The following is a 27891-nucleotide window of genomic DNA, read 5'->3' as shown; positions in this document are numbered from 1 at the left end:
ATGGTAACTTTTATAATTAAGATTTAGGAAAAGATATAAAGAACAAGTAGAGTCCTAATGGTACTCTAATCAAAATAAATTTCCCTTTTTAGCGTAAATCAAATCTGTATCCCTTATAGCGTTTATTAATCAAAATTTCAAATTTTCATGTTTTTTTTTCCCAACAAGATCGTTACAATTAGTTTCTGTGAAGCTATCCTTCAATGCCTTAGATGTTGTGAACTTTGAAAAAAATAATTCTTTAATGATTCAGCCATAGTTGATCTTGAAGAGTTTGCTTTCGCTTTAAGAGTTCGCGAGTAGTTCGCGAGTACACATATTTTTATTTTCTTAGTGATTGCAACGACATATATGAACAAATTTCAATTTTTTTCCTTTTTCTTCGTAGCTAAGAAGGATCTATAGAAATATAATATAAAAATTTGCATCAAAATTCTAAAGTGCATTACGTGCTTACATTAAAGAGATCAAAATTAAAGGCATATGAGTTGGAAAGAAAGTTGAAGAAATAAAACAGGAAAGGAGGATTTGGAGGAGAGATAGCAAAACCATAGTGCTTAATATTAGGAAACATAATAATAATAATAAGAAGAAGAATTGGTGACCTGCAATAACAGGTCATTTTACCTGATGGTGTAAAAAAAATTATACACTGATAGTGCACAAAACTTAAACTGCAATAGCAGGTCATTATCAAAACTATTTTCTGTTTTTTTACATAATACTATATAAATATGTTACCAAAATCATTTTAAGTTTATTACTTCCTTCTGTCGCAATTTGTGTGGCATTTTTCGTTTTCGGAGATTCAAACTGTATGAACTTTGACCAATATTTTAAGATGTATTTTTTCACTAAATTGATATGAGAAAAGTTCCAAATTATAGTACTTTTCATGTAGTTTCAAATATTTAAATTTTAATCTTAAAATATTAAGCTAATCTAATCCAATTTAGCTTTAAAGTTTAATCAAATTGACTCTCGAAAAGCGAAAAGTGTCGCATAAATTGGGACGGAGGGAGTAACATTATTCTTTTCTGTTTTTTAATATTATACTATGCTAATATGTTACCAAAATTATTTTCTGTTTTATAACATTAGACTTTTCTGTTTTTTAACATTATACTTTTCTGTTTTTAACATTATACTGTATTAATATGTTACCAAAATTATTTTCTGTTTTTAATATTATACTATACTAATTAATATGTTACCAAATTATTTTCTATTTTTAACATTATACTATACTAATTAATATGTTACCAAAATCATTTTCTATTTTTTTAACATTATACTATTTAATATGTTACCAAAATCATTTTCTGTTTTTAACATTATACTATATTAATAGGTTACCAAAATCATGCTCTGTTTTTTACATTATATTATACTAATTTGTTTGTATTATCTACTGCAATCTGAAGACTTGGGAAACACAAAGAAAACTTTAAACTCTCTCTTTTGGGTTGTTTTTGAAAATACCAAAGAAATAAAAAATGGAAGAATCAAAAGCTCATGTGAATAATAACTATGGAGGAAGATGGAGCCTCGAAGGCACCACAAACCTTGGTACTGGTGGTTCTAGAGGCATTGGGTGAGTTTGAAATTTCACAATTAATGAGTCTTTCATTCATAGAGTTAATAGTTCTCATGGAAACAAGCAGATTCTTGAGCAGGGTTGTTTACCCCGAATTTGGATAATCAATTAAATTTGTGGGTGAGGTATAGGATATGTGGTTATGCCTTGGTTCCCTTTGATAGAGAAAAGAAATATACGAATGTGTTATGGAGAAGCAACTAATAATTGGTGGTTTGTTATGGACTTGAATGTTTACTAATATATGTGTGTTACTCGATTGAAGAAATGTAATAGGGATGAACACAATAAATTCGGATTGCACACGATAATGAGAGAGGTTTGTATCTATTTCTAGTACAAAAGAATGTTCTTGATATTAAGGAGTCAACCCTTTAAGAGGAGGACAATACCCCTTATTTATAGTATTGCCCCATGGGCTTCATACAACATGAACAATAAAATAATAATGAAAAAGCTCTGAGTTGGGTTAGGTTGGATTAGGTTGACCGTACGATCTGACGCACGTACGGTTGATAGTTGAACATGGCAGGACGTTATCGACGCGTGGCAACCGCGCAACGGATCTCCCGAACCACCGGCCACGATCAACGGACTAACGGCATCGACCAAACGGACCAATGGCAACGACCAAACGGACCAACGGCTACGACCAACTCGGCCACGAAGGAAACCGGACCAAATGATGCCTCGACCTTGGCCTCGGTTCGGGCGTTCCTCCGGTTCAGAACGAAAGTCTTCATGCACGTTCTTGTCCCCTTCTTCTCTCGGTTCTGGGTCCCACCGGTTCAACACATATCCGGTTTTTACCGTATACAGATAGTCCCCACACTTCCCAGTCCGTAGATTTATCGGAGTAACGGGAAGTGGATGAATCACGAAACCGGTGACTCCATTTTCATTTTTGGAGGGAACAGTTGCGCCACATTCTTCTGCCATCGGCCATGTGTCTTATCCCGGATGGCCCGCTCTGACAACCGCCGCACGCACTTCGTTTCAAGTCATTCCTCATTAATTATGGGGACACGTGGCGCTCCCGGTTGGCCGGACACCGTAACCGCCTGAAGCCCACATCTATAAAACGTCTTCAACTTCTTCATTCTCCCATTTTTACGACCCACTTCTTTTCGTTTCCACTCTCTACTGCATTTCTTCATCTTCACCACATCTAGTTATCCTCTATATCAAGTTTGTTGCTGATTCATCGTTTATACCGCGTGAAAGGAAACAAATTTGCCAACATCTTCACTAGCTGCTCTTGTTTGAGTGTTGCTGCTTCTCATTCTGTCATTTCTTGAACCATATGTTCTCCTACTCCATTTGTTAACTTTCCTTTCGAAATTTTCCAAGCCGTTCTACATAGTCTCCAAATGTCGGAAACCACTTCCCATGATATTCCCTCGGTTTCATCCCAAGGAACCGAACCTGCCTCTCCAACTAAAGCAAAGAGCACCTTCGAGCCCACGGCCTCGGACATTATACCGGCCAAGCCTAACTTCAACAAAGACCTCGAGGTCGAAAAACCTTCTTCGGTATCCGATAGGGGGTTTGATGTGAGGCGATATCCCTCATCCATTACTGAGGAAAAGCTCGACTTAGTCCGGGCTAATTGCGGGTGGGACACCCGTTCGGTCCAAGTTTTTGCCCCCGGGCCAAGTGAATCAGTCACCGACCGCCGGGAAGGTTTTTTATACGTGTACACTTACCCTTTCACTCTTAAACTCGACCCTCCGATCGATCCGGTCATCTTGGATATGTGCCGGAACCATGACGTGACCTTGGCACAGATTGGTCCGATCATTTGGAGGATCGTGGCATGCCTCTGGTTGCTGGCCAACAATGCCGGGAAGGAGCTCACGCTGGCCCACTTGATACGCTTGTATTCCCCGAGGGTGTTCCGGGGTGGCATAATAAAACTAGCAAAGCGCAGCCGGAATCCATTTTTCTCGAAAATGGACGAGGATAGAGACAGGGGCTGGTTGGAGCGATATGTCCGGGTGAGGACCTCGGACATCATTCCGGACAGTCACATGCCTTTTCCGGAAGCGTGGAACAATGAGCGTAAGCCTGAACTCTAAGTAATTGCTTTTGTATGTTTTGTCAAACTTCGATCCCACTTTTCTCACCGCTTTTCTTATTTGTATTAGCCAATGAATGGATTCCTCCGGTCGTCCGGAATCTGAACGAATGGGTCACTGCACTCCTTAGCCAGTATGTCCATGACGACCGGACGTGGGACCACCTGTCACGCGGCCGATGGGTCGCCCAGAACCACGATAATACTTTGCTTCTGCCCGTGCTCACTGCATCTTCTGCTACCCATATTCATTGCGTCTTCGATTTTCAGGTTTTCCCAAGGGCTCGGTGGATCCCAGACCGGAGACGGCAGCCGAACCCACGACATCGGCACCCGAGTTCGATTCAGCAGGTGCATCTCGTATCCTTGCTGCTGCCGCTGCCAAAAGAAAAAGGCCCTCGGACAAAGGGCAGAAAGCCAAGAAAAGGGCGAGGAGCGTCGTTCGGACTTTACGGGACGAAGCAGAGCCCGAGCTCCTCGTCCGGAGTATCAGTGCGGCCCCTTCAGTGGCCCCTATTCCAGAAGGGGTTGTCACTGTTTCACCCCATCCTTCAACCGAGGAACGACCCTCGGCTCCCGTCTTATACACAGGTGAGGAAGAAATTCATTTCCCAACTCCTCTAAGGTCGATTGAATTCATTGATATTTCAGGCGTCGCTTCTTCCGAGGAGACCCCCCTTCAAAGGACAAGAAGGTCCAAGGAGGCGGCTGCTACTGAAGCCGGTCAAAGGATCGAACTGGTCGTAGAGGCCGAAGTCCCCCTTGACATTCATCCGATGCCCGAGCACGATCCTGCTGCGTCTTCGGATATCCCTGCTTTTACAGAAGCTGCTGAGGTCCCTCCGACTTCCCCAATTCAGCCCTCGAGATCAGATGAATTCGAAGACATGTTTTTGGATACTCCCCCCGCAACCGGCGAAGCTGCTGGATTCAGTCATCTCCCGATTCCCCGGGCCACGAGGGTGGCTAGTCGGACCATTGAGTCCGGTACTAGGGACAGCTTAGTCCGCACCTTTCCAGCCCCAAGTGTGGAGCCGAGAAGGACAAGGTCGGCTATGATCACTGTTCCGGAAGATTGCAGTTTTCTCTCTCGCCCGGTGGGGGTGGCAATCTATCTCAGGCCCTTGGTCTCGGACTCAGACAAGCGGAAGATGAACGGGCTCCCTTGGCAGTGCCTCATTAACGAGGGTATGCACGCGGGTAACCGGGTAAGTTTATTAGCCCTCTTCGCATAATTCCACTGAGACTTTTAGCCTTGTTTGTTCAAGATACTAACTTGTTTCATTTGCAGAGTGTGGTGCTAGTCAACGAGGCTTTCGTCTGTGCTCAGCAAGAGGTGGATGATCTTAAGGTCCAACTGGATACCCAAAGTGGAGAGACGGAGAAATTTCAGCACCTTCTGCGGGTGAAGGAGGATGAGGTGAGCCGAGCAGTTGCTCTTTCCAACCTCCAACCCGAGCTCGATGCAACAAAGGATGAGAACCGTCTGTTGAAGGGAGAGGTGGCCGAGATGGTCGAATACAACCGGAGTCTCAAAGTGGACAAGATCGATCTCAGTCGGGATAATGCTCAATTTTCCTCGAGGCTCGATGAGCTCAAAACCACCCTTTCTCAACTCCGGGGGGAGCTGGATTTGGTGAAGTCTGATCCTGCGAGCTTGGCTGAGAGGAACCGGCTGCTCGAATCTGAGAGTACCCGGTATAAAGAGCGCATGAGGGTGTTCGAGGAGAAGGCGGAGCAGAGGGCCCAGATATGCGATGATCTGAAAACCGAGCTTAAGGAGACGGCCGATACTAATGACACCCTCAAGGCCGAGCTCGAGTCGGCCATCCGCATGCAAGATGTCCTCGGAGAGGCTCGGGATGATCTGGCAGCAAAGTTAGCCCAGGCCGAGGCTGATTTGGAGGAAGCTCTGAAGAGCGTGGAGGCCGCCGAGGCTCATGCCACTATTGCTGCTGAGTATGAAAAATGGAAGTCTCGGAGGATCACCCTTGAGCAAGCCGAGCATGGCTTTACGGATCTTCCGGCCCTTATTCTCGAGGCTAGAAGAATCGAGGAAGAGGAAAAGGGTGCCCTCGGGGATGACTCCGAGCGGACAGTGTCTGAACACTCCGGCTCCAGCCATTCCGGATAGATTTAGGGCCTGTACTTAGCTTTTTATTTTTCGCCTTTGTAGGGGTCTCTGATGTAAAATCCTCTATATATAAATAGAACATGTGTTTTTCTTGATTCTTTTCTTTGAATGGTTGTTTGTTATGACCTTCGCCCGGATTGTCAGTTCGTTTAAATAGTCGTTATTTTTTACTATGCCCGAATATCGGCTTCTCACTTCATCCGGCACATTTTTTCCGATAATTTTATTGAGGTTTTTCCCATGGGACTTACTTTATGCTTTGTGAATTCGGACGTCTCCGAATCACGACGGGCATTTTTAGGGCCGGAATTTTTTGGCTATTTTGATCTTTTAGGGCCGGTATTTTTCGGACACCTGAATCTCAGCCTTAGCTAGATTTTGATGTAAAAGTCCCCATTCGTGGGATTAATGACTTTGGCTCGGTTCACCATGACCTTGTTGCCTTTGTCGAATTTCAACCGTAGTGCCCGGTATAGGGTGTATGAATGAAAATAGTGCCGAAATACGACGGTTATCACCGGGGTGAATTGTTTTAACAGGAAGACATCCGAGATATCGTTTATCCGAACTTTCGATAATTTTTACATTGCAAGTGTTTGTGTATATGAGAATGAATTTTTCCCTTCCGCTTTTGCCGTAGCAAATACTAAATGGACACGATTCATTTTGATCGCTTGGTCCTTACATCGGAACCTAATGCAGAAGATCCGGTTCTTGATTTTGTCGTAGTAAATGTTATGTGGACACGATTCATTTTGATCGTTTGGTCCTTACATCGAAACCTAATATTGAAGGTCCGGTAATATTTTGTTGAGGGCGGCCTCCGGTTTCAGCTAACCGGGGTAAACTTCGGAGTGGGTGTGATAGTCCCCTAGCTATTATCCGAGCTGCAAGATCGGGTGAGTGCTATTAAGTCCCCACTCGTTGGGTGTGACCCCGAATTTCTGGGCGTCTGTCTTCGTCTTCATTGAGTAACACGTTGTACTTGTTGCCTCATTAAAAACCTTGTCGGAAAACCCATTTTAGGACAAAACCGCACTAAGGAAAAGAGTGCAACACATGTTTTCAGGCCTAAATTCTAACTTTATTCGACTCTCAATTTTTCTGCAAAAGAGAAAGGTTAGATAGAAAACACGGGGAGTCCATATCTTAGCAGTAGTATCTTTTCAGATGGGCCACGTTCCAATTGTTGCGCAACCGTTGCCCGTCCATGGACTCCAACTGATACGATCCTTTTCCCGTGATCCCGGTTATCTTATATGGACCTTCCCAGTTTGGACCCAGTTTTCCTTCGTTGGGATTTTTGGTGTTCAAGGTAACTTTTCGAAGCACCAAGTCCACAACTTGGAAATGCCGAAAATTGGCTCTTTGATTGTAGTACCTTTCCATTCTCTGTTTCTGGGCTGCAATACGGACTAATGCGTTTTCCCGAAGTTCATCCGTGAGGTCGAGTTTTACAGCCATGGACTCCTCGTTTGACTCCTCGGTGGTATAGCTGAACCGGAGAGTGGGTTCACCAACTTCCACGGGGATAAGGGCTTCAGCCCCGTAGACCAACGAGAAAGGAGTTTCTCCCGTACTTGATTTTGATGTGGTTTTGTATGCCCATAACACCTTCGGTAATATTTCCCTCCAGTGATGCTTTGACGCTTCAAGTCTTTTCCTCAGATTTTGGATTATTGTCTTGTTCGTGAATTCCGCTTGTCTGTTTGCACAAGGATGATACGGGGTCGATACAATTTTCTTGATCTTCAGCCCCTCGAGGAAACCGTTGACTTTGCCACCTATGAACTGGGGTCCGTTATCACAGGTTATCTCAGCAGGGATGCCGAAGCGACAGATGATGTGGTCCCATATGAAGTCAATGACTTCCTTCTCTCTGATTTTTTCAAAGGCTTGCGCTTCAACCCACTTAGAGAAATAATCAGTCATAAACAGAATGAAACGGGCTTTACCTGGTGCCCCTGGTAATGGGCCGACAATGTCCATTCCCCACTTCATGAAAGGCCAAGGTGAAACCACCTAATGCAGCAACTCCCAGGGCTGGTGAATGATCGGAGCATGTCTCTGACACCCGTCACATTTTCGGACAAAATATTTCGAGTCTTCGTCCATCTGGTTCCAGTAGTAACCGGCCCTGATGATTTTTCGGACCGGAGCTTCAGCACCGGAGTGGTTGCCACATGTTCCTTCGTGCACCTCCCTCAACACATACTCCGTCTCTCCGGGACCCAAACACTTAGCCAGGGGACTGAAGAAAGATCGTCGATACAATTGGCCGTCTACCAAGCAGAAACGCGCAGCTTTGGTCCTTAATGACCGTGATTCTTTTGGGTCATTGAGGAGCTTTCCATCACGCAAGTAGTCGATGTACTTGTTGCGCCAATCCCATGTCAAACCCATTGTGTTTATTTCGGCATATCCGTTTTCTATTGTCGTGCTCAACAAGTGCACCGTAGTCCCGGGGTTGATTTCTTCCCCTTCGACCGAGGATCCCAAATTTGCCAGTGCATCGGCTTCGCTGTTCTGTTCCCTCGGTACATGCTGCATGGTCCATTCTTTAAACCGATGTAGTATCACTTGGATTTTTTCAAGATACCTCTGCATCCGTTCGTCCTTGAACTCGAAGACGCCGTTCACCTAGTTTATGACCAAGAGCGAATCGCACTTTGCCTCGATTATTTCGGCCCCCATACTTCGGGCCAATTCCAAACCTGCAATCATAGCCTCATACTCGGCTTCATTGTTAGTCAATTTAGCAGTTCTAATAGACTGTCGAACGGCATCTGCGACCGGGGTTCTAAGGACGATCCCCAGCCCGGAACCTTTGAGGTTCAAGGCCCCGTCCGTATGCAGCGACCAAATACCCGAGGCTTTCCCCGAAGTTAGCAGAAGCTCTTTGTCAACCTCGGGGACCAGAGCCGGGGTGAAATTTGCCACAAAATCAGCCAAGATCTGGGACTTGATTGCCATTCGAGGTTTGTACTCGATATCATATCCGCTAATTTCGACGGCCCATTTAGTTAGTCTACCCGATAATTCTGGCTTATGCGTGATGTTTTTCAGGGGGTAAGTAGTTACTACACATATTGGGTGGCATTGAAAGTAGGGCTTGAGCTTTCTAGATGCACTTACCAGTGCCAATGCCAATTTTTCCAAGTGGGGATAACGGGTCTCCGCATCCCCCAAAGTTCTACTTACATAATAGATAGGGAATTGCGTAACTGATTCTTCTCGGACCAAAACGCCACTTACCGCTACCTCGGAGACAGCAAGGTAGAGAAAAAGCGGCTCGTCCGCCTTTGGCGTATGCAACAGCGGCGGGCTAGACAAGTATCTCTTCAACTCTTGTAAAGCTCTTTGGCACTCCGGTGTCCAAACGAAGTCGTTCTTCTTCCTTAGTAAGGAGAAGAAACGATGACTCTTGTCCGAGGACCTCGATATGAAACGACTCAACGCCGCTATCCTTCTGGTGAGCCTCTGTACTCCTTTGACGTTATTCACCACCTCGATATCCTCGATGGCCTTGATCTTGTCTGGGTTTATTTCGATCATGAAACCCAAAAATTTGCCGGACCTTACCCCGAAGGCACATTTTTCCGGGTTGAGCTTCATGTTGTACTTGCGGAGCACGTCGAAGGTTTCCTGCAAATGTTTTAAATGGTCCTCTGTTTCCAGGGACTTGACCACCATGTCTTCAATATAAACTTCTATTGTTTTTCCTATTTGTTCTTCGAACATCTCATTAACTAGTTGCACCAGCATTTTTTAGTCCAAAAGGCATGACATTATAACAGTAAGTCCCATATCGGGTGATGAAGGATGTTTTCTCTTGATCCTCCGGGTGCATCCGAATCTGGTTATACCCGGAGTAGGCATCGAGAAAGCTTAACATCTCATGCCCGGCCGTAGCATCGATCATTCTATCGATGTGAGGCAACGGGAATGAATCCTTCGGGCATGCTTTATTTTAATTCTTGTAATCAACACACATTCGAAATTTGTTACCTTTCTTGGGCACCACTACAACGTTAGCTAGCCAGTCCGGGTACTTTACCTCCCAGATAGAACCTATTTTTAAAAGCTTTGTTACCTCGTCTTTTATGAAGGCGTGTTTTGCTTCCGCCATGGGCCTTCTCTTCTGCTTCACCGGGGGAAACTTCCCGTCTAAGCTGAGCTTGTGAGCAGCTACCTCCGGTGATATACCTGTCATATCTATATGGGACCATGCGAAGCAATCTGCGTTAGCTCGAAGAAATTCAATTAACTTGTTCCTGAGCTCCGGGGTTAACCCCGTGCCCAGGTATACCTTTCTGTCCGGTAGATACTCGAACAAGATGATCTGCTCCAGCTCCTCTACTGTTGACTTGGTTGCGTCCGAGTCATCCGGCATGACGAATGATCTGGAACACCGAATTCATCCTCTTCGCACCCCGAATCCAACCCTGTATGCTGTGATTTCTATTTGGTGTCCGTTTCCCCGATTGAGTCCTTATTCTTTTGATCCGATTTTTCGGGCTGAGGTGTCGTTTCCTCGACGGCGAACATCTCCCTTGCAGCGGGCTGTTCGCCTCGGATGGTTATTATCCCCTCCGGTGTCGGGAATTTTAGCAACTGATGCAATGTCGATGGTACAACCCTCATGCTATGTATCCAGGGTCTGCCCAGTAATGCATTATACTTCATGTATCCTTCGATCACATAGAACACCGTTTGCTGGATAGTGCCATTGATGTTGACCGACAGCGATATCTCCCCCTTTGTGGTTTCGCTTGCCATGTTGAACCCGCTGAGTACCCGGGCTACCGGTACGATCTGATCGAGCAGCCCTAGCTGTTCGACCACTCTCCACCGAATGATGTTAGCTGAGCTACCCGGGTCAATCAAAATACGTTTAATCTGAGTTTTAATGATAAGAATAGAAATTACCAATGCATCATTGTGCGGTTGAATGATGCCCTCTGCATCCTTGTTGCTGAAGGAGATGGAAGCCTCGGGTAGGTAATCCCGGCTGCGCTTTTCGCGAACATCGGAGGGGCGTCGGTGCCCCCAACTATCATGTTGATCACATGCTGGGGTTCTACTGGCTCGACCCTTCGATGAGCCTCCCTTTCTTTGTACTGATTTTTGGCTCGTTCACTCAGCAATTCTCGGAGATGACCATTCTTCAGTAACCAGGCTACCTCCTCTCTTAGCTGGTGACAATCCTCTGTCCTGTGACCATGGGTTTCATGGTACTCACACACCATGCTCGGGTCCCGTTGGCCCGGATCGAACCTTAGAGGTCTTGACCAGCTTACATCCTGGACACGACCGATGGCCGAGACGAGGCCCGAGACGAGGCCCGAGGTACTGACGTTGAAGTTGTACTCCGATATCTTTGGCACATCCTTGTTACCGGCAGAGCTTCCGGCATCGCTCCTGAATGAGAGACCCCGACTGTTTGACGGGCGCTCGACCCGTTTACTACCCCGACCGGAGAAATGGCTTGGGCTAACCCTTGATTTCTCCGACCTAAAGCTTGGCTTCTTCGAATTGGAGTATGGCTGATACCTTTCCCCCGACGATCCGACCTTCGTTTCGTAACCTTTCTTTGGTCTCTCAAAACTTTTGTTCACATTTATCGGCCCCGGGGGAAGTTCGAATTGATCATCCTCCACCCGAATCTTCAACTCGTATCGGTTATGGACATCAGCCCATGCCACAGCCTCGTACTCAAGCAAGCTTTCCTTCAAGTTGAACCAAGTCGTTGAGCTCTGAGCATTGAGCCCCTTTGTGAAAGCTTGTGCAGCCCATTCTTCTGGAACTGGGGGGAGCTCCATTCGTTCCCTTTGTAATCGGTTGACAAATTCACGCAGTAATTCATCGTATCTCTGAGTTATACGGAAAATATCTGCTTTACGAGCCTGCACCTTCTTGGCACCGGCGTGAACTTTTATGAAGGCATCAGCGAGCATTTTGAATGAAGTGATCGAATGCTCGGGCAGATGGTAGTACCATGTCAACGCCCCTTTTGATAAAGTTTCCCCAAACTTTTTCAGCAATACTGATTCAATTTCGTCTTCCTCCATATCATTGTCTTTTATGGCGCAGGTGTATGAGGTCACATGCTCGTTCGGGTCCGTTGTGCCGTCATATTTCTGGATATCCGGCATTTTGAACCTCTTTGGGATTAACTTCGGAGCTACACTCGGAGGAAAAGGCCTTTGGATGTATCTCTTCGAATCCGGCCCTTTCAACAAAGGCGGAGCCCCGGGGATTTGGTCTACCCGAGAGTTATATGTTTCCACCCTCTTCTCAGCTGAGTCTACCCATTTTTCCAAAGTTTCGAGCATTCTCAGAACCTCGGTGGAGGACCCAGCTCCGGACCTATCGCTCTCAACCATCCGTGCTTCATCTCTTCTGGGTTCAGCAATACCCTTTGCCTCCTCCGAGGTCGTTTTATCCCTCCGTTTTACAACCGGGCTATTGCGATTCCCTGTTCGGCAATCGCCGCTCTCTGTTCTTGCAACATTTCAAAGATTAAACGTAAGTCAACATTATCCTTCGGGGTACCCGGTTCTTTCCGGCCCTGAGTCTGGGACAAAGTAATCGAATTGTGTGTTTTTAAAGGGTCGGTAGCTGGTTGGGCTGCATTCTCCTGATCCACGGTGTTTTGATGGTTGAGGCCTTCCCTCGAATTAACGGGGTTAGGATCAGTGGGATTTGGTAGTCCCCGTGGACCGCTTCCTTCGTTTTCGGCCACGATTTCGTGGTTGTTGACGTGACCAGATTGCCCACTGTCAGCCATCTAGTCCGTTTTTTTTTTCTTTCAGTGACGAACAGAAGATGTTTTCGATTTTGACTGGTAAGGTAGAGATCAAGATAAAAGACCACTATTATCCTAGCCCCACGGTGGGCGCCAAACTGTTTACCCCGAATTTGGATAATCAATTAAATTTGTGGGTGAGGTATAGGATATGTGGTTATGCCTTGGATCCCTTTGATAGAGAAAAGAAATATACAAATATGTTATGGAGAAGCAACTAATAATTAGTGGTTTTTTATGGACTTGAATGTTTACTAATATATGTGTGTTACTCGATTTAAGAAATGTAATAGGGATGAACACAATAAATTCGGATTGCACATGATAATGAGAGAGGTTTGTATCTATTTCTAGTTCAAAAGAATGTTCTTGATATTAAGGAGCCAACCCTTTAAGAGGAGGACAATGCCCCTTATTTATAATATTGCCCCATGGGCTTCATACAACATGAACAATAAAATAATAATGAAAAAGCTCTGAGTTGGGTTAGGTTGGATTAGGTTGACCGTACGATCTGACACCTGTACGGTTGGCAGTTGAACATGGCAGGACGTTATCGACGCGTGGCAACCGCGCAACGGATCTCCCGGACCACCGGCCACGATCAAACGGACTAACGGCCTCGACCAAATGGACCAATGGCAACGACCAAACGGACCAACGACAATGACCAACTCGGCCACGAAGGAAACCGGACCAAATGATGTCCCGACCTTGGCCTCGGTTCGGGCGTTCCTCTGGTTCAGAACGAAAGTCTTCATGCACGTTCTTGTCCCCTTCTTCCCTCGGTTCCGGGTCCCACCGGTTCAACGCATATCTGGTTTTTACCGTATACAAGGGTGTCACAAATCTTGGTGTTTGGACATGATTTAATTGAGTTGTTTTTAAAAAGTATCTAAAACCAAATATTATTTCAATATTTGAAATAGTATCTATAGTCGGATAGTCGATTATTTGACTAATCGAACTACAGTTTGTACAGTTTAAAATCTGTGAAAAATGTATTTTAACCTGTTGTTGGATGTTGCAGTACTTTTCAAGTTATTAATCTTACTTTTTATGGATACGTACAACTACATATAATTATATTCTAGCAGCCTGCATATACTTTTTTAAACTCATAACAAGTCTTAATATTAGGGGAAAAGGTGCAAATATACCCCTCAATCTTTTTATTTAAAGCAGATATATCCCCTGTTGAAAGTGGTTCATATATATCCGTGAGGTTACACTAGTGGCGCTAATATACCCTTTTCGCTAACAGAATCTTTTTAAATAATCATTTAGCTTGGGTTTTAATTAAAATGTCACATGTCTTCAAAAAAATAATTCTACCCCTTTTTTTTTTAAGGGAAAAGGACATATATGGCCGGTCGGCCATAAATAATCCCACCCTCTAACCCAATTTTTCCAAACCCAAATTATACCCACTAAACTAATCCCATCCATTAGCCAAAACTTAAATAAGACAATTTTCAAATAAAAACCCAAAGACAAAAATATTTGAGGCGATTTTTATTTATAATATGTATCATTTGTGTATAAAATATGTATCAGTACCTATCTGTATAGAAACTGTATGAAATATGAATCACTAAGGTATGTATCATTTTTGTATATAATATGTATTATTTGTGTATATAATGTGTATCAGCACAGTGCAACTGCCCTATATAGAATAGGAAATTGTATCATTTTTGTATATAATATGTATCATTTTTTGTATAGAAGGTGTATATATAATTCTAGCATGTGTATATAAACTGTATTAGTCTTGCATAGAAAGTGTACCATACGTATAAAAAATGTATAATAGAAACCGTATCATTGTGGTATATAATATGTATCACTATTGTATATGTAAAAAAGAAATATCATATCATTATTGCATAATATGTGTATAATAAATGTATAATTAACGTATAATTTATGTAAAATAAATGTATGATTAATTTCAGCATATGTATATAAAATGTATAATTCTTGTATATAAAGTATATATATATATATATATATATATATATATATATATATATATATATATATATATATATATATAATTCCAACATATGTATATATGTTGTAGCAGCCTGGGCTGTTGGGCCGGCCTGCCTTGACATTATTTTGGGCCGACCGGCCATTTTCTGACATTATTTTGGGCCGAGCGGACTCCTGAGGGTATTAGGCCCAAATATTGGCCAAATGTGACATTACTTTGGGTCATTGGACACACAACGTCTTTTTCCCTTTTTTTAATAGGGAAAAGGACATATAATGGCCAACAGGCCAAAGTAATCCCACATATGGGCCTAATACTGTGATCTGGCCGGCCGGCCCAAACTATTCCCAAGTGCTGGCCGGCCCAGCAGCCCAAATGCCTTTAAAAAAAAAAGACTTTCTGTGGCGACTTTGTCGCCACTAAAGATCAACTTTTTTTTTCTTTTTTTTTTAAGTGGCAATTAAAAAAGTCTCCACTAAAGGTTAAAATTCATGTTGAGCCTTCAACAAATGTTTCAAAACATGTATAATATGTGTATACTTATTAACTTTAAAAAAATATTCCAAAACATGTACAATATGTGTATATTTATACGTTGATTGAGCCTTCAAGAAATATCTCAAAACACTTTTGTGGCGACTTTTAAAGTCGCCACTAAAGGTTTGCTGCAAACTTCCGTTTATTTTTCTATCATCTACTAGGGATTGAAAAAGAAGAACTAAATAAATAAACTAAAGTAACCATCATCGAAAACTTAACAAACTAAAATATATCAACTACAAACTAATAAAATTAGTAAGTATACATTAATTATACATTTATTAAACATAAATTATACGTTAATTATACATTTATTATACATAAATTATACGTTAATTATAAATTATACGTTAATTATACATTTATTATACACATATTATACAATAATGATAAAGCTTTTATACGTATGATACATTTTCTATACATATACAGTAGTGATACATATTCTATACAACAATGATACGGTTTCTATACGTATATGTATGATATATTTTTTATATGTATGATACACTTTCTATACAAGAATGATACAGTTTATATACATATGCTGAAATTATATATACACTTTCTATACAAGAATGATACAATTTATATACACTTTCTATACAAGACTAATACAGTTTATATACATATGCTGGAATTATATAGACACTTTCTATACAAGAATGATACAGTTTATATACACTTTCCATACAAGAATGATACAGTTTATATACATATGCTGGAATTATATATACACTTCATTTACAAGAATGATACAGTTTATATACACTTTCTATACAAGAATAATACAGTTTATATATTGTATATGTATGATACATTATCTAGACGTATGATACACTTTCTATACAAGAATGATACAGTTTATACATAAATTATACAACAATGATACATTTTTTATACTTATGTACGAAATATGTATAATATGTGAATCATCAGTGTATAATCAATGTATAACTTATGTATGATTAGTGAGTATACGTTGATGATACATTTATTATACACAAATTACACAACAATGATACAAACCTATGATACATTTCTATAGATATACATTTTCGTTACATATGTGAATCATTAGTGTATAATCAATGTATAATGTACATACTAATGTATAATATATGTATGATTAGTGAGTATATGTTGATGATACATATTATGTATGGAATATGTATAATATGTGAATCATTAGTGTATAATCAATGTATAATGTACATACTAATGCATAATATATGTATGATTAGTGAGTATACGTTGATGACACATTTATTATACACAAATTACACAACAATTATAAAAACCTATTATACATTTTCTATACATATACGGTAGGGATACATATTCTATACAACAATGATACTTTTTTTTATATGTATGATACATTTTCGATACATTTTCTATACATAGTTGATCTTCAATGGCTTTTACCGGAAAAAAAAATTGATCTTTGGTGGCGACTAAAGCCGCCACAAATAGTCCTTTTTTTGCAGCGGACTTTTAGTGGCGACTAAAGTCGCCACAAAAGGTCGCGCTGGCTACACTTTGGGTTTGGAGAAACACGGGTCATCCGGTGGGAATAGTTTGGGCCGGACGACCCTTTATGTCCTTTTTCCTTTTTAATATACTTATTTTTTAAAGACACGTGGTAATTTCTTTTCTGGTGGGCCGAGTGATCTGGTTCGTTTAAAAAATGAGTAGACTTATTTTTTTAAAGCCACCGATAATTGTTTAAAATGAACTAGACAACCCACTAGAAAAAAAGTGGCATGAATAAATTTACTAAAAAAAATGGGTAGATTTTTTTTTTAAAGCCGCGTGACATTTTTGTAATTTAAAAATAAGCTAAATGGTTTTTAAAAATATTTTGTCAGCGAAAAGGGTATATTTACACCATTCGTGTAACGGCAGAGGAACTTTTTTACCGAAAGATATATCTGCTCTTAATCGCAAAAAGTTAAGGAATATATTTACACATTTACCCTAATATTAATGTCACACTGATTGTTAGAAAATAGTAGGCATAGTGATACTCTACTTTAACTCTTTCTCTGTCTTTTACTTTGGCTATTTAGGTTGCAACAGTGGAAGAATTGACAAGTCTTGGAGCAACAGTATATACATGTTCCCGTGATGAAGAGGAATTGCAAGAATGCCTTGACATTTGGAGAAAAAATGGACTTAAAGTTGCAGGTTTTGTATGCAACCTATTATTGCGCACTGAACGTGAGAATCTAATGCGTATTGTTGGAGATGCTTTCAATGGAAAGCTCAATATTTTGGTTAGACTCTAATCCACTATTCTATTTTGTTTTCAAGTTAGTTTTATCTAATCACAATTTATGAAGAAAAAAACAGTACTATAACTTTTATATATTTGCAGTGCATTTATTCTTCTACCCCTTTTTTTTGGGCATTAGCAGGTCATTTAAAAAATAAATTACAAATATTAGTCTATACTACTCCATCTGTCCCAATTTGTGTGATACTTTTTGCTTCCCAAGATTGAAACTGCATGAACTTTGACCAGTATTAAGATGTATTTTTTCACCAAATTGATATGGGAAAAGTTGCAACTTGTTGGAAATCTTACGGAAAATACTTCATCGCTAACACGTGTAGGGATTTTTCTTCATCACGAACACTTGTAGGGACTTCTCTTCATCACGAACACTTGTAGAAACTTCTTTTAAGTTTGAGGAAAATACTTGATCATGAACACTTGTAGAGAATTCTTCGTAGCTTGAGGCATGCCAATGACACTGTCCTTAAGGATATTTCACCCGGCATGGGTGTATCCCCCAGGATTCAACAAACTCTTCTAGTACAAAACTAGGAGCTAAAATCTAATAAAAATTCCACAAAGTAGAAAACCCAACACACTATAATCTTTAAGGAAAAATGTATTTTTGTATATGTCTCTTGTAAAAAACCCAACAGTACAAAAGAGAAGTATTTTTCCTATGTTTTTCCCTGTTTAAAGATGAACTCATAAGGTAATATATATAGCAACCATATGGTCTCTTCCAGATTCTAAAAATTGAAGGTTCAAAACGGATAGTCAAATATAGTAAATGTCTTTAATGGTTATTGAAATGATTAACGTTAGAATGCCAGTAAATGTGATGCCAAATAACAGTTTTATTATCAAGATGACTTAGTCAATTCAAGATATTTAATTCTTTAAAACCACCTAATAACTATACAAAGTATCTGTTACTAATGTATAAAATAGATTGTTAGAAATAGTCCTTTTATTTTTGAGATATTAAATAGAAAATAATATTTTTCTAACAATCCCCCATATATCTCAAAAATAATAAAATATACAAAATAAGAAGTTTTGCTGGGTTTTCACATATGAGTACAACGCCTTGAATCTGCTGTCCCATAGACTATGAACCAGACCTAGATAAAATAAGTTTAACTTACAGAACAATTGGTGAAGTTTAGAACTTCTATGAACCAAGAATTCATTTGTAAGCCAGGGTCTTATTCTATCACATTATACTCGCACAATCTTTGTCGTTATCGCGGTTTTGCGCTAAGAGGCCATGCGTGTCCTGGTATTCATGAGTGCTCTAGAAATCCATCACAATTTCATAGGAGCAGCACCACTCCACACTCATATAGGTCCACCCATCAAGTGTATTCTGCAGAGTAATACACCACCTGTAAAGGATATGGTAATGGATTAAGAGTTTATAGCTCAACCTCACTTTGCCTTGCAGATTTGCACTATAGTCACACACCATAGGAAGGGACATAGTTTAATAGTGCACTTTTGATACTAATGACTTGTTATTATCCATATGAACCTAATTCATGGGATCTCCAATCACATAGGTTGGGTTACCATCATTGTTAATCTTCTCAAATGACAAAAGTCTCATTCCCCTCGATGTTTTTTTTAGTCTTGTGAATCGGCCAAATTCACCTCAGACTTCACACAATTATAAAAACTATCACATCTCACAATAACGCTATTAAGAAATTATTTTCTCACACAACTAATGTTGTTTAGCAACCACAATATATACATGTTGGTTTTATTCCAACCTCAATACTCACTAAGAAGTATCTTAACCTCATCACTAGCCAACTTCAAACTATAAACTCATATTTCATTATGGTCTACTTGGCTTATTTTCATATTAATTATTACACCCCCACAAAGAGTAAACACATACTCACTAGTGGATTTTGAGATCCACTTAGTATCATTGTATCCTCTCTATCACATCAAATATTAATTCACTATAACACTTATCCATCAGTCGGTTCTTTTCAAAATCATGTACCGAGAAAAGAAATAACACCATAATTTTATTTTATTTTTTTCAAAAACATTTTGAATAACAAGACCAACTGAAATATTATCACTTTTAAAACATTCTCCCAAAATAACTCTAGTAAGATATCATGACCCCCATAATTTCAAAAATTTCAAAGTAAGAACTTTCATGCCTCATAACACCGTAACCCCCACATTTTCAAAGTATTTAAAATAGGGGAACAATACTTTCATAACCTCACAAGTAGTATTACGAATTCTCATAAAACATTTCATCTTATAATAACAAGCTAATAATATAACTCACCCAAATAGTTATACTCACAATATGTCATCATCAATAAATATTTTTAAGAAAAACAATATGAGAAAAATAAGTATCGATATTAAAAGTATTTTTTTTTTAAATAGTAAGCACATATAAATCATAATTCCAATACTTATTGTCCACAATTTGGAAACAACCTCATCATCTTCAAATAGAGTATTCACTCCAATGATAACACCAATAGTTTTAAGAAGTTTTTTGTTTTTTTTTTTGTTTTAATTGTAAGAACTTGAGTAGTTCTTGAATCACCAACATAAGTAAATCATTTTTCTTCTTCTTCAACTTGAGTGTAGAACTCAAAATTAACTTTACTTGCACAAATATGATTAGTAGTATCAAAGTCATCTGACACCCAATATCTTACATTAGCCACAAAAGATTCGCTCGAGAAATGACCACAATAAATATATCATCCGCTTAACCAAAATTATTTTTAATTAGCGGGATTATCATTCTCCGAATCTTCTCTACATTGATGAACATGATGACATAGTTCGTCATACACAAAATAATAATTATTCCCATCAAAACCTTCTTTATTAGTGTTGCAGAATCTGATCAATACCATATCATTTGACACATGAAGTTGACTTTGTCCAGCATCATTCTCATAAAAAAAATATTAGGACCAAAGTAAAATTTCCATATAAATATCTCACATTTGTAGGAAAAGAAATTTGTCATAATTCAACATTTCTTCATCCAAATCATCAAGCAAGATAATTTTAAAGCCTAAATTATATTTACCAAATCTCTTCAATGTGCAAAGAACACAACTTATACAAACACAGATCTCAAAGATAGGTCTACAAATTCTTACACCATAATTAATCTATAAAGATAAACATCAATTTCAAGCCAACTTTTCAAAAAATTATTACAACATATAGATGCATATTATTATACATATCTTTGCACTCATCTTACCACCTCAAATATAGATTATCCACAAATATACAAATGGCTTGGACATTATTTAAGAGCTACCTAAAATAATATAACAACAACACAAATTCATCACAAACACAAAACCAATTCATTGTATTCAACATTTTGTCGACCCAAATGACTAAGACAAAAAAACATGATTAATTTCATAGTCTACATTATCCAATATAAAAATGTTCACCACAAAATCTCAAACTTGTAGAACATCATGATAAACCGCTTATAATTTTTACACTAGAAATCTGCCCCAGAACTCAATATTAAATCTTACAGAAGATAATCACTAAAACTACTATCCAAGCACAACTTAAAAGTCTCAAATAAAAGTATAAATTAATCATATCAAAATCATTACTACTTTACTTTTAGATCATATATTTTCCATTATACTATAATTCAGAAACATACCTGTAACTTAGACAGATTGTACTAAGTTATTTTCTTTTAATTTTCCATAAGAACATAGCATGAATTATCCTTAAGATTGTTGGAAATCTTACGGAAAATACTTCATCGCTAACACGTGTAGGGACTTTTCTTCATCACGAACACTTGTAGGGACTTCTCTTCATCACGAATACTTGTAGGAACTTCTTTTAAGCTTGAGGAAAATACTTGATCACAAACACTTGTAGAGAATTCTTCGTAGCTTGAGGCATGCCAATGGCACTGTCCTTAAGGATATTTCACCCGGCATGGGTGTATCCCCCAGGATTCAACAAGCTCTTCTAGTACAAAACTAGGAGTCAGAATCTAACAAAGATTCCACAAAGTAGAAAACCCAACACACTATAATCTTTAAGGAAAAATGTGTTTTTTTTGTATATGTCTCTCGTAGAAAACCCAACAGTACAAATAAGAAGTATTTTTCCTATGTTTTTCCCTGTTTAAAGATGAACTCACAAGGTAATATATATAGCAACCATATGGTCTCTTCCAGATTTTTAAAATTGAAGGTTCAAAACGGATAGTCAAATATAGTATATGTCTTTAATGGTAATTGAAATGATTAACATTAGAATGCCAGTAAATGTGATGGCAAAAAACAGTTTTATCATCAAGATCACTTAGTCAATTCAAGATATTTAATTCTTTAAAACCACCTAATAACTATTCAAAGTATCTGTTACTAATGTATAAAATAGATTGTTAGAAATAGTCCTTTTATTTTTGAGATATTAAATAGAAAATAATATTTTTCTAACACAACTTATAGTACTTTTCATATAGTTTTCAAATATATAAATTTTAATCATAAAATATTGAGTTAATCTAATCCAATTTAGCTTCAAAAGTTTAGTTAAATTGACTCTCGAAAAGCGAAAAGTGCCACATAAATTGAAACAAAGTAAGTAATTAAATGGGGTTGACTTGATAACTGGTCACTCAACTTTTGTTTTGTTATACCAAAGTCACTGAACTAGTAGCATTTGTAATTTTACTATAAAAATCACTCAACTATCTTTTGTTACAAAACTCAAACTTTGCCTAAAATCACAAATTAAAAGAGAAATTTTCGTAAGATAAAGACATTCAATTTTATTTAAGTATCATATAAAATGTCTCTTTTATTTCTAGTGCATTTCAATAATTTACAATTTTCCCTAACAATAATATGTTCAATTTTCATGACATCTTTATTGTATATTAAGGTAAACAACTTAGGAGTGGTGATACATAAGGAAGCTAAAGATTTCACAGAAGAAGATTACAACATCCTAATGGGAACTAATTTTGAAGCAGCTTATCACTTATCTCAACTTGCTTATCCCTTATTGAAGGCATCTGAAAATGGAAATGTTATTTTTGTTTCTTCTTGTTGGCCTTACTGCTTTGCCTTCTATTTCTCTTTATTCTGCTTCCAAAGGTAACATTTTTCATATATATTCCGCATATTTTCTTCCATATATCTTCTCATAATTTGATGTAATCAACTTTTTTCTCAAAAAAAAAAAAAGAATAGAAAAAGGTTAAATTATGTGCACTGATAATGCATAAAGTTATTATACCATCAACTAAAGTAGCATATATTAATAGGTAACTTTTCATAGCAAACTTGATATAATGCGTGCTTTTTTCCTCAAAAACTTCGCTTGTTCGAACAAGCTTAATTTTTGAATTTTTTACCTAATTTATTTAAAGAGTTACTCTATTTTTTAGTCAGGAAGAGCAATTGATTTATTGACAAAATAAGTTTGACTTCCAACCATTTTCTTTTCCTTTTAGGGAAAGTTACACTATTAGCTGCTTGGCCAAAAGAAATTATATTCGCTGACATTATACATATATTATATATTTGTTGATTATTTTCTGAGGGGGAGACTATTTAAGTTAGTTTTCATTTTGTTTATCTTGAAGGAGCGATCAATCAAACCAAAAACTTGGCATGTGAATGGGCCAAGGAGAAAATTCGGGTCAATGCAGTTGCACCAGGAGCAATTATGACTCCACCCACTAAAGCAGCAAGAAGGGTAAGTTCTTTTTATTTAATTCCTTTTTTGATATCTTTTAAAATTTATTCATCCATTTCCTAGTAAAGAATGCTTTGTACTTGCTATATTTTTTAAAACAATTCATAAGTTACTCCATATCTTATTTGAAAAATTATTTATATACCTAAACTCGCCATACAAAAAATAGCTTATTAGCATACAACTTCATCTCTACCTACCCTTAATCAGAGGTCAGAGGTTCGAGCCCCTAGAATGAAAGTAATTATACTGGGAGCGCAACCTTAATAAGAAAAGGGCCCTGCAATGCGCAGTACATCTATAGTCGAGCTTCAATCACTACTAAAAAAAATGGAAAAAACCGACGGACCGCGTCGATTTTTTTAATGAAACCGACGGGAAACCGACCCTTTACGATCCGTCAGTTTACATAGCCTCGCTTTTTGGAAACCGACGGACCACGTTGGTTTTTTCCGACGGACTGCGTCGGTTACGTGGTCCGTCGGGTTTTATCCAATAATTTTAAAAAAAAAATCGACGGACTGAATCGGTTTTTTTAATTTCTGATTTTTGATCTTATATAAAAAAAAAATTATGAAAAAACCGACGCACTGCATCGGTTTTTTATTTTTTTATTTTTATTTTAAATAAAAAACCGACACAGAGCGTCGATCTTTTCATAAAAATTTAAGAATTAATTTCCAGAAAACCGACGGACTGAGTCGGTTTTCTGGAAAATTTCTAAAATTAATTTCCAAACAACCGACGGACTGCGTCGGTTTTCTGGAAAATATCCTACATGCAATTCATGCATTTTCTACAGCCACACCTGCACAAAAATCAGTACCAAAAGCTGCTCAAAACTAGCATTAAAATGCTCTGAATCAATTCTAAAAGAGCTACAACACATAAAATCACCCTAAGTAATAATAAAACACATCAAACACTATCTAAACACATCAAATACGATCTAAATAGACCTTCAAAGTTCAGAAATATTTAAATGTCCAACCAAAAGTACCATTAACTAGTTTTAACATAAGTCCATTATTAAATCCAAACTACTACAACTGATCATCCGGTGTCCGGGCTACGTAATCACCGTCATCATCATCTTTTGGGTCGGAGGGGGCGGGAGAAGGGGGCATGCCAAATTGTCCACATGCAATGTGGCTTTTAACTTGTGCCATGAGCGATTCAAATCTCGCTTTCATGGTGTTACTTTCCTCAACTCTTTTTGCCTCAGTCTCAGCTAATTTCCTATTAAGTTCAGCAATTTGCTGCGCCATAGCTGCGACCTGAACACCATCAACTCCCTCGGCTTGTCGAGAAGACCCTTCACCTCGCAATCCTGACCGAAGGCGACTTAAGTTGTTCCTTGGGCCTAGACCGTACGCTCTACCCTTTTGTACTCCCCCAATTGCTCTACACCAAAAAAGGGTGAAGTGTCATTGCATGTGTGATAAACCCATCAACACCTTCAACAATTTCATCATGTACACTCACATGATTACTATTATTCATATTATACATCCACATACGATCCATCTACAAAAATATATCCACAAATTATTGAGGTTATAGAAATATATTATAACTTAAGAATTCTAACTTAAAATATAACTTAATAAAACACAATCCCAACCACTTCTAACTTTGAATTCTCAATAACAATTCTAACTTTAATTCTAAAAATTGAAAAGTAAATCTAGTCAAATAAAGTCTACATTTTAGTTTTGAAGTTATAGAAATATTATAACTTAATATTTCTAACATAACTTAATAATTCTAACTTTGAAAAGCACAATTCCAACCAATTCTGAAAATTGAAAAGTAAATCTAGAGAAATAAAATCTACATTTTAGTATTGAGATTATAGAAATACTATAACTTAATAATTCTAACTTTGAAAAGCACAATCTCAACCAATTCTAATTTGGAATGATCAATAACAATTCTAATAACTTATGGAATTCTAACAAAAAGCACAATCCAACAAATAAAAAAAAAACTAGTCAAATAATTAAAGTATACATTTTTGCACATATTCAACATCAATAATATTACAAAGAATGATAACTAAGCTAACACAAATACATTGACAAAGAACATGAAATATAGCACAATCTCAAGCCAAAATAAAATAAAAATGACAACTAAACTAGTCAAATAAAGTTTATGTTTTTTTCACAAATTCAACATTAATAACATTGCAAATGATGTTTAACAAAGCTAAATAGATTAGCATTAGGCCTAAAATCTACAAATAAAACTAAAATTGAAAGAATTTTAAAAGCCCTAATTTAAGAGAAACTAACCTCAATTAATTAACTTCAAAACGGGTCTGGGGTAGGTGGGGACGGGCTGCGCAGGCGGCAGCGCTGGGCGGCGGGGAAATGGGTGGCGGGGCTGGGCAGAGGGAGGGGGGCGGTGGGTAGCTAGGGTTTGAGGGGAATGAGAGTTTAATTGGGAAGAGGAGAAGAAATGGGTATGAAAACACGTCTGGAAAGTTTTTAAAGAAAAACCGACGGACAAAACCGACCCTGTCCGTCGGTTTTTCCCGCACGTTTGACCAGATTTGACCCAAAAATTAAAAAAAAAAGGAAACCGACCCTGTCCGTCGGTTTCCTAAAAAAAAATTGTTTATAATTTTTTTAAAAAACAAATTGAATTGCATATTATTTAAAATATTTTTAAAAATAAAACCGACGTCGTCCGTCGGTTTTATATTAATTATTCTTATTCTTATTATTATTATTCTTATTATTATTATTATTATTATTATTATTATTATTATTATTATTATTATTATTATTATTATTATTATTTTTTAATACAACCGACGTGGGACGTCGATTTTTTTGGCGGATATATATTTTCAAAATTCTGCCAAAAAAATCAACGTCGTCCGTCGGTTTTCTAATTAAAATAATTTAAAAAAATTAGAAATGTAAAAAACCGACGCAGGGAGTCGGTTGTCCGTCTGTTGCGTCGGTTTTTTGTCCGTCGATTTTTGGCAGTTTTTTAGTAGTGAATGTGGGTACAGACACCGGGTGGGAAACCAAAAAAAAAAAAAAAACTTCATCTCTACCTTCTTTTTTAATAACGAAAAATCAGTTATATCTCATTTTAGACCTAATTGTTAATTATAGGTCCGCCTTTCTATCCTTCTCGCTTAAGTAATGTTATTGCTTCTTGTTAAAACCAGTGTTTTCAAAGCCGTTTTCGGGGCGTGCCCCGGGGCGGGGCGTACCAAAACTACTTCTGGGGGCAAATGAAAGGCGCAAATCCATTGGGCGCACGCCCTAGAATTTGGGGTGCAAGCCTCGGCGTAAAGCGTAAGCCCCGGGCGTAAAGGCGTACGCCCCAGGCGTTAATTTATTTTTTATTGCTTTAAAAGTATTTTTTCTATAGATTCTGATTTTTATTATTGTTGTAATGATATTTATACTTTATGTTATCATGTTGTAGTGATTTTTCTTAAAATATATAATAAAGAAAGCAACTCTCATAGAAAATAACAATGCCATAAATAGTTTTTTCAGATGATTATGTCTGAAATTGATATGATAGAGATTTCATAGCACTATATTCCTGAAGCAACTTCATCCATTTTTTTGGCGTTACTATTACGCTTTTTGCCCTTCTCCTTCTTTGAATATATAAATACAAGTCAGTGCAAATATTAGTTGAGGGTGGAAAGGACTAATAGATTTGGAGATTGATGATGAAGTGAAAGAAGATTTCATTTTAAAGATTACCTAGGTTATTATCATTTTTGTGTTGTGACCTTTGTCAGATTAATTTTATAATAATTCGTTTTATACTATTGATGATTTATTTGAATTTATTTGCAGAATTTTAATGAAAACCTTACATTTGCTTATTTTTTAGTAATAAAATTATAAAATTGAAGATACATGAGACATACGCTCTGTAGATCCATGGGAATTACGCCCCGTCTCTCGGGGCTTACGCCTCGCCCTATGCTGCCTAAAATGCCCCGCTTCGCGCCTCCGTGATGTAAAACACTAGTTAAAACTAGGGACGTGCGTCTCCCTGCCCTGTTATGCAACGAGGAACTTGTCGATAAAATAGTCAAGCTCTTATTTATTTATTTATTTATTTATTTCTTTAAAATTCTCTATTTTGTTGCAGAAAAATCCCCAGCTGCAAGAAAGATAAACAAGTTTGTGGGCTAACCCTAATGGGTCGGGTCGGGCAACCCAAAGATGTTTCAGGCTTCATAGCCCCTTCCTTTGCTTCCCTGCAGGTTCATATATTACGGGCCAGATTATATCGGTTGATGGTGGATTCACAGCTAATGGTGGTGGATTTTAAATATCACCAAGCTACATACATGCTCTAAATTTATTATGTAATTCTCCTTACTTCGGGACTTGGTAACACCATTGAACTTTTTGGGCTTTGTATTTGAGCTTGAACATTTTTTCTGGCGTAAAATTTCTTACGGGTCATCCTCTTTTGATACCATCATCTAATTTGTATTTGTCATTTTAAACTTTTTGCATATATATCCACTTCAGATATGCGGTGTCTGAAGTTAGGCTTGAAAAATAAGGTTAAATATGACTCAAGTTCGGACAATAATGGTTGGACTTCAGTCATTTTCTGCGTGATTTCAACCATTTATGTTCCAAGTTCATGCACATATGGCTGAAGTTTATGCAAAATTAAAATGCCTGAACTTTAACTATA

At 38.2% G+C, this 27891-nt stretch overlaps 1 pseudogene; it reads left to right on the top strand.

Annotated features, from left to right (window-relative positions):
• Positions 1 to 1496: 1496 nt before the first annotated feature.
• LOC132637767 (tropinone reductase 1-like) overlaps positions 1497 to 27891 on the top strand; it is a 29569-nt pseudogene continuing 3174 nt past the window's right edge.

This window comes from Lycium barbarum, chromosome 4 (genome assembly GCF_019175385.1).
Source record: "Lycium barbarum isolate Lr01 chromosome 4, ASM1917538v2, whole genome shotgun sequence".
Taxonomy (NCBI): domain Eukaryota; kingdom Viridiplantae; phylum Streptophyta; class Magnoliopsida; order Solanales; family Solanaceae; genus Lycium; species Lycium barbarum.
The sequence above is the reverse complement of the archived record's forward strand: the minus strand, read 5'-3'. Positions and strand labels throughout refer to the sequence as shown.